Source organism: Phasianus colchicus, chromosome 1, assembly GCF_987193195.1.
Source record: "Phasianus colchicus chromosome 1, bPhaCol1.hap1.1, whole genome shotgun sequence".
In the NCBI taxonomy this organism is placed as follows: domain Eukaryota; kingdom Metazoa; phylum Chordata; class Aves; order Galliformes; family Phasianidae; genus Phasianus; species Phasianus colchicus.
This window is the reverse complement of record NC_143436.1, coordinates 53827419-53839901: the sequence shown is the minus strand read 5'-3', so window position 1 is coordinate 53839901 and position 12483 is coordinate 53827419. Positions and strand designations below refer to the sequence as shown.

The following is a 12483-nucleotide window of genomic DNA, read 5'->3' as shown; positions in this document are numbered from 1 at the left end:
ATCTGGATTTTGAGAGGAAAAAATGTCCCAGTCAGATATGGCAGGAGGCACAATAAGAAGGAGAGATGTCAGTTACCATGTGGGTAACGAGTTAATGACTGGGAGGCAGTATGTAAATACAAAACAATCCCAGACTTCATGGAGCCTCTAAATTTGTCAGGGCCCTGACAAATACAGTGCACTAATGACCCTGATGAGCCTCACCCAGGGCCCACACCCATGGGGCCCAGGAGCTCTATTTAAGCTCAGTCCTGGGCCTTCTCTCCTTACATATGCTATAATGACGGAGTGCTGATCTCCAGTATAAGCACAGCCATGCTCTCTGCCTGGCTATGGAGCTGCTTGATCTGGACTTCAACATATAGACTGGCTTATTTTTGTCCCTGCTTTGTCACTGTGGACCTGCCTGGTGATCACTGGACCTGATCCTACCCCTGACCTATAGGTTGACTTCCTGGCTTGAGCTCTGATTTGCCTCGTCACTATGATACTGTCTTTTGATCTGGACTCTTGGTTGGACCTGGCCACCATCTCAGAGTCTGTCCTGCTTACCTTTCTCTGGCACTCTGGGACTAAGACCTAGTTGGCAAGGCTCAATCATGACTCCTGCCTCACCTCCCTTTAAGGAGCAGCTCTTGGTGCTCCCGGACAGATTTATCCTGGAGTTTGGACGTCAGGTACTCCAGAGGGGGAGGCTGCCTTGCCAGCAGGAGACAGAAAGCAGCTGTAATAAGGGTGAGAGGGAGAACTCTCCAGCCAACAATAACTAATTTAATTTTTTCAGCCATAACAAAAGTTTGGTGATTGGTAGCTGTGTGTATGCATGACTGTGTGTGCACCCAGCACCAGTCGGGCTGCAAGATGACATCAACTCAAGGAGCATGCCAGCAGGCTCTTAGTAATCTCTTTCCTGTTTCTTGCCAAGAGCTGTTGATGCTTCCCAAAAAGTAGTAAAAAGAAGCCTCGTGCATGTTTACATCTGAGGCAGGATGAGTGTCTATCACTACCAGACTGCCACACTGTCTGTCTCAGGGTCCAAGTCAATACAATGCTGCTTGAACAGTCTCATTTCAGATTGTTAATCACTAGCTGGGTGAGGTTGATCCCCGTCTTGGTCCTCTGCTGTACCTGATTATCTTCTGATAATGTTCTGATACCTGAGGAATCAGATTAAAAATCAGCTGGGGTGCAGAAATGGTCAGCCTAGAAAGGGAGGGAGGAAGGTCTTATGTTTGAAGCCAGACTTGGTAAGTGGTCTCCAAAAGCTGGTGCAAACACAGAAATGTGTAAGTGCAGTGAGCAGTGGTATACATTCTCTGCTTGTTTTCCAACAAGCAAGTATTATGTAGCATAACTACTGTCTTTATTTTCTGTTGTGGAAATAAAATAAGAATAGAGGCTGTAAGTAATACTGACAATTGCCAACCTTTAACTGTTGAAGCAGGATTTCACCTGTGAGCTGAAGTTTGAAGGGGATAGTTATCTTCAAAGGAGACAGAGCTGGCAGGGGCAGTATCCCCTACCGCCATCTTGGGAAAGGACTAAAAAGGAGTAATTAGTAGGCTTCACTCTGTTCAATTGGTACTAGGTTTTATCATGAGAATAGGTAAGGCTAAAAATGCCTCAAAATGGATTATATATATGCCTGTAAGCCGTCTATGTTGTTGAAGCATAGGTGTTACCGAGAAATAGAAATAGCCTTCAAAGTCAAGGCTGGTGGCCAGCTGCAGTAACTGCAAGGATGGGAAATGGCTAGGACTGGCTGATGTGTCCTGGAACACAGTATATGGTTGGCTGAAATTGCCCCTGCTACTCAGTTTTGACAGCCTCAGAGACCAGGAAACAGAAACTGCAAGCACTTAACAGTAAAGCAGCTCTAGCAGCTGTCTCACCAAAAACAGAGGGATTGAAATGACGGCTGTGCTATAGGAAAGGGGTAATTGATTAACCTGCCCCTTATTCTATTCTGTTTGGATTTGTTATCTTCCCTTTCTTTGTCAATGTGCTGTTTTGGTAAGTCACTAGATTTACCATATGATGGAGGGGAGGCTGAGCTCTCAGACTAGCCCATCTTTAGCCCATTTGTAATTCTTCCCCATTCCTAGGTGGGAGATTCAGATGGTGTTTCTTACAGCCTTAGAAAGTGAGCTGTACCATTTTGCTGCCAGCACGAAGTCATGCAGGACGATTATGCAACCGTAACTTCTCTTCAGATGTTTTCTGCAATGAGAATCTGCTTCATTTCTGAGTAGAATTAAACCATGACAAGGGGGAGATGGGTACTTTTAAGCTATATTTACCGTGCTAATGACTTTGGCGAAAAAAGTCCTCATCAACTCCTAGAATGTTGAACAGCCAGCTGAGAGGACCTCACATATGCTGGTAAAATCTGGCAAATGGTCAAGGCTTATCTCTAGTTTTCATCAGAGTTCAGAGTGCACATCAAGTTTTAACTCACTGAGTCCATCACCTCCCACCATTAAGTTTGAAAAATCCTGTGGGGGCCTGATCCTTTGTCTCTCAGGATTTGTTTTTGTAACTAGACACAGAACTACATGAAAAGCAGACCCTTGATGGTAATACTGCATTCAAAGTTGAATATAATGAAGCGCCACAATTTGCTGGGCACAATGACCAGTATTATGACAAGTGCACACCACAGCATTGTTGCAGGCAGAGCTAATGCATTTGCAGCTGTTTTCCATTTGGTCATTGTTCTCTTTTCTACAGGGTAAAGCTCCATTGGGTTCTTTGGTTGTCCTTTTGTACAGTTCAAGACCTTTCTAGCTCCTTCTGTTTTCCAGAATGAGCACACTATCCCATGAACTCCAACCCACAATTTCAGCCATTTTCCCAATGAGGGGAAAAAGCTTGTTCAGTTCTTAGCATGTTTGTAAGGATATGAAACTCTGCTGGTAGAAGAATTTTTTTTAGTTTTAATACTCTGGTATCCACCTATTTCAAGTCAAGGGTCCAAAGAGTCAAGTGACTAAAATGTAACCTGGTTACACTTGATTTTATTTCTTTCAATCTAGACCTACTGGTGCCAAGGCAGTTCTTCTGAAATTAAGCAGCAAGATAGAGATAATTGTGTCCACTTTTGTATTTGTATCTTGACATTGTAATCAGCCTCTGAAAATTGCAGGCTAGAGAGCGACCTAATCAGTAGTAAGCTCAATTTTAAGATTATTTTATGTTGAAAGTTGGAGATATCGGTCCTGGGAGACATTACTGATAGGTTTTTGAATGTTGCAATTTGAAGAAAATATTTTAATATGTCAGACATAAAATTCCTGTCTCACATTTTGTGGTCTGAAAAAATTGTATTTTTTTTTCTTCCCTGCTGTTCTTGAAAGATAATATAAATATAAATGAAAACCTGTGCCATCCCTTAATCTGGGTTGGGATGAAATGATAGCAGAAATGACTGTGCTGGTATTGGATTGTATGGTAGGCGCAGCAGCAGGCATTTAACAAAATTCATTATAAACAATTACTTCTGAATGTAGCCTGTTTGCTAACCATTCACTTGTCCAGGCTAGTTCCTTCAAATATATTTGCTATGTAGCTGCAATGAATACATTTAGCCCATGGGCTGTTTTGAGCTATTAGCAGCTCATAACACAATTTGTATTATATTCTCTACATTCCTGAACATCAGAAACTACAGAGATACTTCAGAACTAAAAGAAATCAGAGTCAAAAACTCAAAGAAAGGAAATATTTTATAGGCAAGGAACTGAAGATGGCAGTTCAAGCAGCCTGCCAATGCTTACAAAGGAAAATCTGTGCTAGACTAGGAACTGGACCCAGACATCCTGCATGTCAGCCCAGCCTTAACCACAAGAACTGTCCCTCTTCTGTTTCACAAATATTATTACAAATTATCTGCCTGTCCACTGAATCCTTGTGACTCATTAGTCATGAACAGCGGAGTAAAACCATCACATTCTTTGTGAAGATGTAACACTTCGGGTTTGGGTTTTTCTTTGGTACCACTCAGCTAAGAGGTCACTGAGTGAAATGTGGGCTGTGATTTGGCTCTTCCCAGATTTAGAGATAGTTGGCGGTCATTGTTCTGTGTGCATAGCTGGGATTCTCACAGGATACTCTATGATAAATAGACTGGGAAAAAGAGAACATCATAACTTTAGCATTTTAGATGCCAGAGTGAACACCTCAATAAGTGAACATTGTCTTATAGATACAGAATGTAGGCAAAGGTCTCTGCAGACATTTTAGGTGATAAAATATTTGAAGCCAACTTGCATTTGGGATCTTTGGGAGCAGTACCTCTTCATTCTGCCTGGCTGGATACCTCTGGAAATGTCTTTATAAATTCTCAGAACCAAGGATAAAATCCAAAAGGTATCTCTGTTCAAAAGGAACACAGCTTGCCTACAAGACTTGACTTGTTAAGTGTAAGCTGTTAAAATCATGCCTTACTGTCCAGTGAAGCTACCTTTGACCAAGAACAGTTAGAGATGTTGATTGTATGACTTATGCCAGTATTATTTCCAATAAGCCCACATTTCAACCTCAAGTTTTACCTAAACATGATCAATGGGCAACCTATAGCCAGAAAAAAGAGGTGGGAATCACAGTGGTGAGCATGAGGAGACATAACTCTAATTCTACTCATCATATTTTAGAGGAAAAATGACTGTTAGGCATGCAAAGATAATAGACTTTGCTCAGACATGCCTCTTAACTGGGCAGTGTATTTTGATAAATCCTTGAAAAATCTACTGGCTGTAAAAAGTTTCAGAACAATAAACATCTTGGTTGAAGCAGCTGCAGAAGTCCAGACACCTGTTCAATGAAGTACTATTACCATAGGATATATCAGCCACAACTTGTGAAGAGTTGTCTCAAATGCCTCCTAAATGGAATATTCCATGACCAGTGTGTTCCAGTGCTGCACTGACCTTAAAGAAAATCTTTTTCTTAATGTCTCAGGTGGCAATTTGTGGCTGTTATTCTGTGTTATCATTTGATGCTACTGAGAAGCAGCATCACTGTAATTACCCTTAAGGTAGCTGAAGACTATTAGCCTTCCTTTCTCTTGCCTAAACAAGCCAAGATCTCTCTACACATCCTTGCTGATGATGTGCTCCAGACCTCTGACCATTGTAGTTAGAGGTAGTCTTCAGCTGGCCATTCTTCAGCTTCTTTACATCCCTCAGCAATGGAGGAACTTCAGGCTGGACAGCCAAATGCAGTCTTACCAGTGTCAGACAGCAGGGAAAATTATTTTCCTAAATTTACCAGCCATGCTCCTTCTACTGTGGCACAGTACGCAGTTGCCTTACAATGCCCTGTCAGCTTACTCAGGCTGGCATCCACTGTAACTTCTTGATCCTTTTCAGGGCTGTTAGCCAGTTGGCTCCCAGCTTGCAGGGATGTAGTGTGTTATTCTACCCCACGTGCAGAACTTTGGTCTTCATGAAATTTCTGTTGGCGCAGAACTTGGATGCGTGAATTCCTTCTCAGCTGAATTTTATATATATGTATCAGTCAGCTGTCGTAAGACTGCACCTTCCAGAGATATGCTGAGGATGCATTTTTGTGTTATCTAAGTTAGTTATGAAGATTGAACTATGTGGGCCACAGAATCAATCTCTGGAGTACGCCACTTGTTTTTGGCTGTGAGCAGGTTCTAAAGAGTTGCTTGTTGTTACCCTTTCAGCTTGGTGGTCTAGCTTATTTTCTAGTCATCTGGAAGTTCTTTGTTCTAGCCCTGGCAGTGAAGAGTCCTGAAGGCAGTAGATCTTTACCACTGCTGAAGTAGCACTGGAGGAATTTTCCTGAATGCATTCATACTGATTCATCAGAAAAAGAATACTGAGTGATAGTATGGGCTTGATAAAGGAAAGACAATGTTCAAACTAAAATTATGCACTCTTGGAGGACAAAGTGGCTGTCCTGTAATGGAACCTCCACAGCTTCTGTTTTTCCCATCTTATTCTGCCTTTTTTCCTTTCCTTACCAATAGAAACTGAAACTTAGGTTAATTATGTTACTTAAGGAGAGGGGATGAAGCTTGGTGTGGAAAAATGGAGAAGCTGATATTGATAACTAGCATCTAGAAACCCAATCAAACTGCAGCAGGGAAAAGTCACTTTCACCTTGTGTTGTCCAAACCTGTCAACTCAAAAGATACTCTATTAGGAGAAAAATATTTGACATTCCTTCAAAACATTTAATTACAACAGCCTTCTCCCCACCATCCCAGATAGACTGGAAGAATTTCAAAGGGTGAACAAATTAAATCAGTGTCTTTATCTGTGCATCGGCTGCAAATGCTCTATGGATGGAAAAGATGAGGCCAAATGAAATATGTTTTCTGTCTAAATGTGCATGGCTCTGGACTCAGAGTTTTTATACTCAAACTCTATGCCTGTAGTCCATACCTCTCAGCAGGAGGTCAGAAATGAAAACCACCCCATAGGTCCAGATCAGAACTTTTAAGAAGAATTCTTCTATTCATTCACGTCTTTGCACCCTTCCTCATTAGGGTCCAATTTCTTTTTGCTTCCTGTTAGCTTAAGGGGAATTACACATCCATATGGTAAAAAGAGAATGGATGCCTTCTCCCTCTATAGTCAGTAAGGAAAACCGGAGGAAGCATCAATTTGTAATACAAGATTGCCAAGGAAATCCTTAGCAATTATTACATCACAGTTGTGTAATTATAAGTATACAGTTTCCCCTCTACACCTGAGAAACTGCAGAGTCGAGCTGCATCCCATCTTTGTGCTGTACGACTGAATGGTGCCAGACCTAAGTTCTAAGGGAGAAGTTTCTCTGGCTGCTAAGCTGGCCAGGTGACCTACTTGTACAGTCACTGGACACTGAGTATCCTTGTTTGAGTACAAAGTTGGTATTATTGCTGATGTACTGCTTTATTAGTTATTTCCCTCTGCCATCGGTGATAGGATTTAATCTCGAGTAATCTGAGGTGGAAATGAAACACAATGCAAAGCAACCCAAAGGGCTTTCTGCTTCAGACAGGCTTATTTAGTTTCCCATGTATGACACAGCTTACTGAATACCAAATCAGAAATGTGCTGGTAAAGTAACGAGCACATTTCAGAGATGGAAGAGAAATCTCGCTCGCTACATACCAGTGCTGTGATGTGTTAATACTGCAGGTGTTGCTGATCACATGAAAGCATTGCCCAGCACCAGGTGTAGGCAATGACAATAGTGCAAGTTTGTCTTTTAGACAGACTATACTTTTTATACAATGTACTTTCAGTGCCTTCCATTAATTAATTAATTCCTCCATTTGTTTTTAAATTATTATATCAAAACCCTGATCTGGGAAGGAAAAAAAAAAAAAAAAAAAAAAGACAAACATCTGCTATTCTGGTTCTAAATCCAGTCCTGCTTTTCCTGTGGATTTCATTTTTAATCTTTAGTGCTTGATTGCACAGACCCCTGTGGAACTGCTTGGGCGGTGTTGCCCTGTTGGAGGCCATCTTGTGTGGCCTACGCAGGTCTTCACAGGAGATTAGTATGCAGCTCACAGTGCTCATGCCCGCTGGTCTCTCCTGAAGAAATTCCAGAGCATTAACCCACTGTGGTGCATATATCCAGCAGCTCTCTAAGAGGATTATCCTGGGTCTGAGTGACCTGGACCCTTCTTTTTTTCCTTCTCTTCACAATTTTCCTTTTCTGCAAAGAGTATGGGGATGTCATCCCTTGGTGCATTAGGAAGCACCACCACTATCAGGCTGGAGATACCCAAGGCTGATTCCTTAGCCCCCATCTGTTTATCTAGCTGCTCTGTTCTGGATACGTACCTCCATAGACCCTTATAATGATTTGCTGTCAAAAAGGAAACTGCCCTGTCCTTGCTTTCCTCAGATCTTGGATTTGTTCCTCTCTGATGGCCAATTCAAAGACAGAAGACAACAGAGAGGTGAAGGAACTGGACCCCCAAGGCATCTTGCTGTGCAGTCCCAGAGTGTTGCAGACCATCCCTCCACTCCATTCTGAGTATCTCAAAGGAGGTGGGTGTGAACATGGTTTTCTCATCAGCTTGCTACCACCCAGCTTTTGTGTTAGGGACTTCCTCTGGCCACATGGGTACAGGGAAGGAGATTTCCCTTCAGCTCAATAAGCTACTGCAATGAAGTGACTTCAAGTCCTTCATCTTTGGTTACTTATTCTCTTGGCACTTTAGTGAGAGCCAAAGAATCTGTTTTCCATTTGCTGTACTTTTGCTGGAGACTGTAATTGCTCTTTGAACCTGTGGGAGCAGGAAACCCATTAAAGGCCCAAGAGGACAGGGATTCAGTGCCAACCAACATTCCTCATCTCCTTTCATCCTGCAAAAGGAGAGTGCTTCTAGTTTCTCCAGAAGGGATATTACTACATTTTCTTCAAATTTAAGGCTTATTTCAAGAGTAATTCTACCACTCACCTTATAGCAATCATTATTATAATATAGCAATATTCCCGCTATTAGCATTATTATCTTTATGGTTATTACTATCACTAACACTGAAATGTTCATGGAGAGGTCATTAGAGGAAAGGTACATATCAAGCTTGCCTTTCAGTATCTTGCAGACTATCAAGACAGATATGATAAGAAAATCCAGGTGGAGGGCAGGTCACATCAAACCTGTAAGCAGCACAGAAATCTTGGTCAAAGCTTTTAAAGAAATGAGAATGAGAAGGGTGCATATTGTATGGGAAGTAAGAGCTAGTTGTTTCAGGTAGAAAAAGTATGAACAATCTCCTGTGTGTGATACATTTTTGCTGCTGTGGCAGCCACCCAGCAGGAATTTGTCTGAGGGAAAGGACTATCAGCTGTGTCCCCCTGCAATTGCAGTTGGTACTCTACAGGAAGGGGCATGGCTCAGAACAGGTAGGATTGGTTTGCTGCTTGATTAGCCTGGATATGCACAATTTCTGCTAATGGTAGATAATCTTCCAGAATGCAGGCTGCTGCCACTTTGCTTCAATACAGTGTGCTTCCCAATTATTTTCTTCTGTGTGGGAGCCTTCATATAGCCAGCTGGCCACAGAGTCTGCCCCATGGATTCTGGAGTTGTAGATGGCAATCAGCACAGGACAAAGAAAACTGTAAGCCAGAGAGGGAGTATGTAAAAAACAAAGGTAGTACTAAAAAACAAAGGACTAGTACTAGGAGTAGGAAGATACAGATTTTCTAAGCATAAAAACTAAGATCAAAAAGCTTGGGTCTGATGCACTGAAAGAAAGGAAACCAGAAAACATGACTTTAAGGCGCAATATGAGCCTGTTATGTTAGTGTACTTTACAATAGCTAGTCTTTCTCTGCCAGCTATTGGCCCCTATGCTGCTTCAGTCATGAAAACCTGCACTAAAAGTGACACAATGAGCTGGTGATGAACTACTTCAGTGTGTGTAGGCAAAGTGAATCTTCCAGCACTGCTGTCCCATCCTCTGCTAAAATGGTCTCAGTGAGGGAATGGAAAGAACAAAGATTTCCCAGCATATCATACATATCATACAGCTGTCAGAATGGCCTTGAAGGTTCTCTAGATTATGCCTGGGACTGAACCCTGGTGAAGACAGCTAAAGAGTCCTGTGTAGGAGTCAGTAATGGCATCTGCCATGTCGCCCCAGAGATAGTAATAACTAAAGAAAATGTGTTACCTCCGTTATATATTTCTGCTTACAAGAGAAAAGGAATTTGCTAGGCAGCATTATGGAGCAAATCCCATCACACAGGCTATGAGAGAGTCACCGATTCCTGTGTTTGCAATGGTCCTATTTACAGAGTTGAACTTTAGAGCAGACACCTCATGCCCAATACAAAATATCGTTTTGCATGGGGAAGGATTTTGTTCAACTCTGCAGATAACAACGACCAGCTTCTGAGAGCGGCAAGCCCTGGCTGGCAATTGTTCCAAATTCTTTTATCTCCAAATAATCTAGTATAAAGAGCAAGGAAAAAGCATTTGTTCTAATCCTTGGCATTGCCCAGATAGTTATCTCCTCTCTTACTTACTCTTTGTGTACTCTAGCTTTCTTTTAATAAGGACATATTTCACACACAAAAAGCTTGCATGAAAACTCAAGTGCTCAAAAAAGTTAGGAAATCTGGGAATAAAGTTACCCAGGCAACATCTGTGCAGATGGGTTATGATGCAGACTTCATTTCAAAGTCCACAGACTGTAGTTTCCCCCAGGCAATCCTTGGCTCCACAGGCAGAAGGGAACTGCTCAAGGGCTGTGAAAGCATCAAAAACAGTTTTCTGCATTAGCCCTTGCCTCAAGTGTTGTGGAAAGTAGGTGGGCACTGAGTGAGGTGGGGGACTGCAGGACGAGCTAGAGTCACCATGGAACTCATGCCATGGGCTGCTGCCCCGCAGAGCTGGCACCCTGACACAGCCACACAGCTCCGGTGTGACCTGGGGCAGGTTACCCTGTGCCAGAATTCCTGCAGGTGATTGTGACATGGCTGCCTCATATTTTTTTGGATACCTCACCCAGTGGTTTGAAACAGTTTTCTGAGGCCCAGAAGCAAAATATTTAATAAGAATTGCTTTTCTGATCCTGTCTGCAGACCAGCCCCACAAAGAGCTGAGTGCACGTGTGCAAGCCGTTGTAGCTGGTGTTGTAACTGGTGTTTGTTGTAGCTGGTGTTGCAGCTGGAACCTCTGGATAGTTGAACCACAGCCAGCTTTCAAAGGGACTGAGCCTTCACAACTGCATCTTGGTTTCGTGCTTTGAATACAAAGTGCAGCAGCATGCTAGACACTGTGAAAACCCAAATCCTTGTTTTATAAGGTATTCAAAGTCTTTTCACTCTACAGTTTTCAGTAGGCAACCTCTCATGTACAAGATCCATAATAGCTACTGCAGTGCTGTGATGTTCGTGAAGCAGCTAGATATGATATCTTGCTGAAAGCCTTGAACTCAAGAGGGCTTTCAGTCATTCTGCTCTCAGAGCACAGTTTAAATCCTGTGTGCTAGAGCTAATCTATGTCTGTCCACTAAGCAGAAGGATAAAGCAGAGTATGAAACACTAATTTGTTAACTGCAGAAATGAGGCAGGAATCCCGCAAAAGAAATTATCTACATTGCAGGGCTTGAACAAGGGAAATTAAAACTTCAGTGGCAGAGTAAGGGCACTTCCTGTAGCCCTTCCTGGCTTTGGACACACGGTTGTATTTTAGCATGCTGTTGTGCTCAAAATATACATTCACAGTCACCTTTTGTAGCTTTCCAACCTAAAATACATTAGATATCTCCAGATATCATTTTATTGTTCTAACTACTAGTAGTTTGGCCTTGAACTCAATTAAACCAGAGCAAACCTTGTGTACAGATATCTTGTTTTGGAATAAGTTACTTATTTGATTTGGCTGCCTTTGGTTTGTTTGTGCAGGCCTGAATGACGAAATATGAGAATCTCAGACATCTCTCCTCAACTTAATATTGTGCAGACCCTTCTGGATGGGCTTGCAGCACGTCCCTGGGAGACAGCAGGTATGTGTGGGAGCTGGAGTGTGTTCGAGATGGTGGCAGATGAGCTATCATCAGATTTTTTTTTTTGGAAGATAAGTTCAGTTATGCTTCTGTTGTGGCAGCCTCCTCGCACAGGAAATTTAAAAATATTTTTGATTGCAGAGGAAAAAGAATGTAATCAAAGTAGTATTTTAAAATTTATTTGTTTATTTATTTATGGCTTGTTTTCTGTTCCTTCTCTTAGCTTTCTCCTCCTCGTTTACAACTTTGAGGGAAAACAGCCAGCTTCTTTCACTCCCTGAAAAGTTTAACACAGGGTAAAGCAGCAGCTTAGGATTTTTTCTTGGTAATAACCGGCAAACAAAGCTAAATCCTTTTGCAGAACAACAAATTTAATCGGACAGGCAGCTTTGCACCAGCTTCCGCCAATCCACAGCCCACTGCGGAGGCACAGGCATCTACAGGGCCAAAGCCATCCCTGGGGAGGCTGGCAGTGCTCCAGCCCCAGCCTGCCCAGGAGATAAAGCTTCCAGCCTGTTGGGAACGCACAGCAAAACCTGTGACTGTCCCATCAGTACACACCGTTGGGAAACTATTACAGGAATGTGCAGTTCAACGAGCCTCTACACACAAGCCTCTGTTTTTTTCTCCTTAAGATAAGATTTCGCGTTATGCATTCTCAGGGCTTCCCCTGTTTCGCTGGCCAGAGGAATCCTGGCTTAACCCAACAAATGATGGAAAGGGTCAAAAACAGAGAATACAGGCAGGCCTTGTCATCTGAGGTTCTGCAAGCCACCTGGCAGTGCATTAAGGAAGGGTTTTTTAAGTCAGGAAGAGTCGCCCTGAGGCATCTATCCACAGTGAAAGCAAAAAGCAGCTGGATGCTGACTTGGGGCTACCTGAGAGAGATGCCACCAGCAGTGTAGCTGGGACAGCCCAAAGCTCAGGGTGCGCGGCCTGCCCGGTCCCAAGGCTGGCTAATAGCTTACCATGAGCTCCATAGCTGAGGTTA

General features: G+C 42.7%; 1 protein-coding gene across 3 annotated transcripts in view; it reads right to left on the bottom strand.

The window, feature by feature from the left end:
- The window catches only part of SYN3 (synapsin III), a 235705-nt gene that overhangs the window by 66296 nt on the left and 156926 nt on the right, over positions 1-12483 (bottom strand). The gene's annotated exons all lie outside the window — the stretch shown is intronic.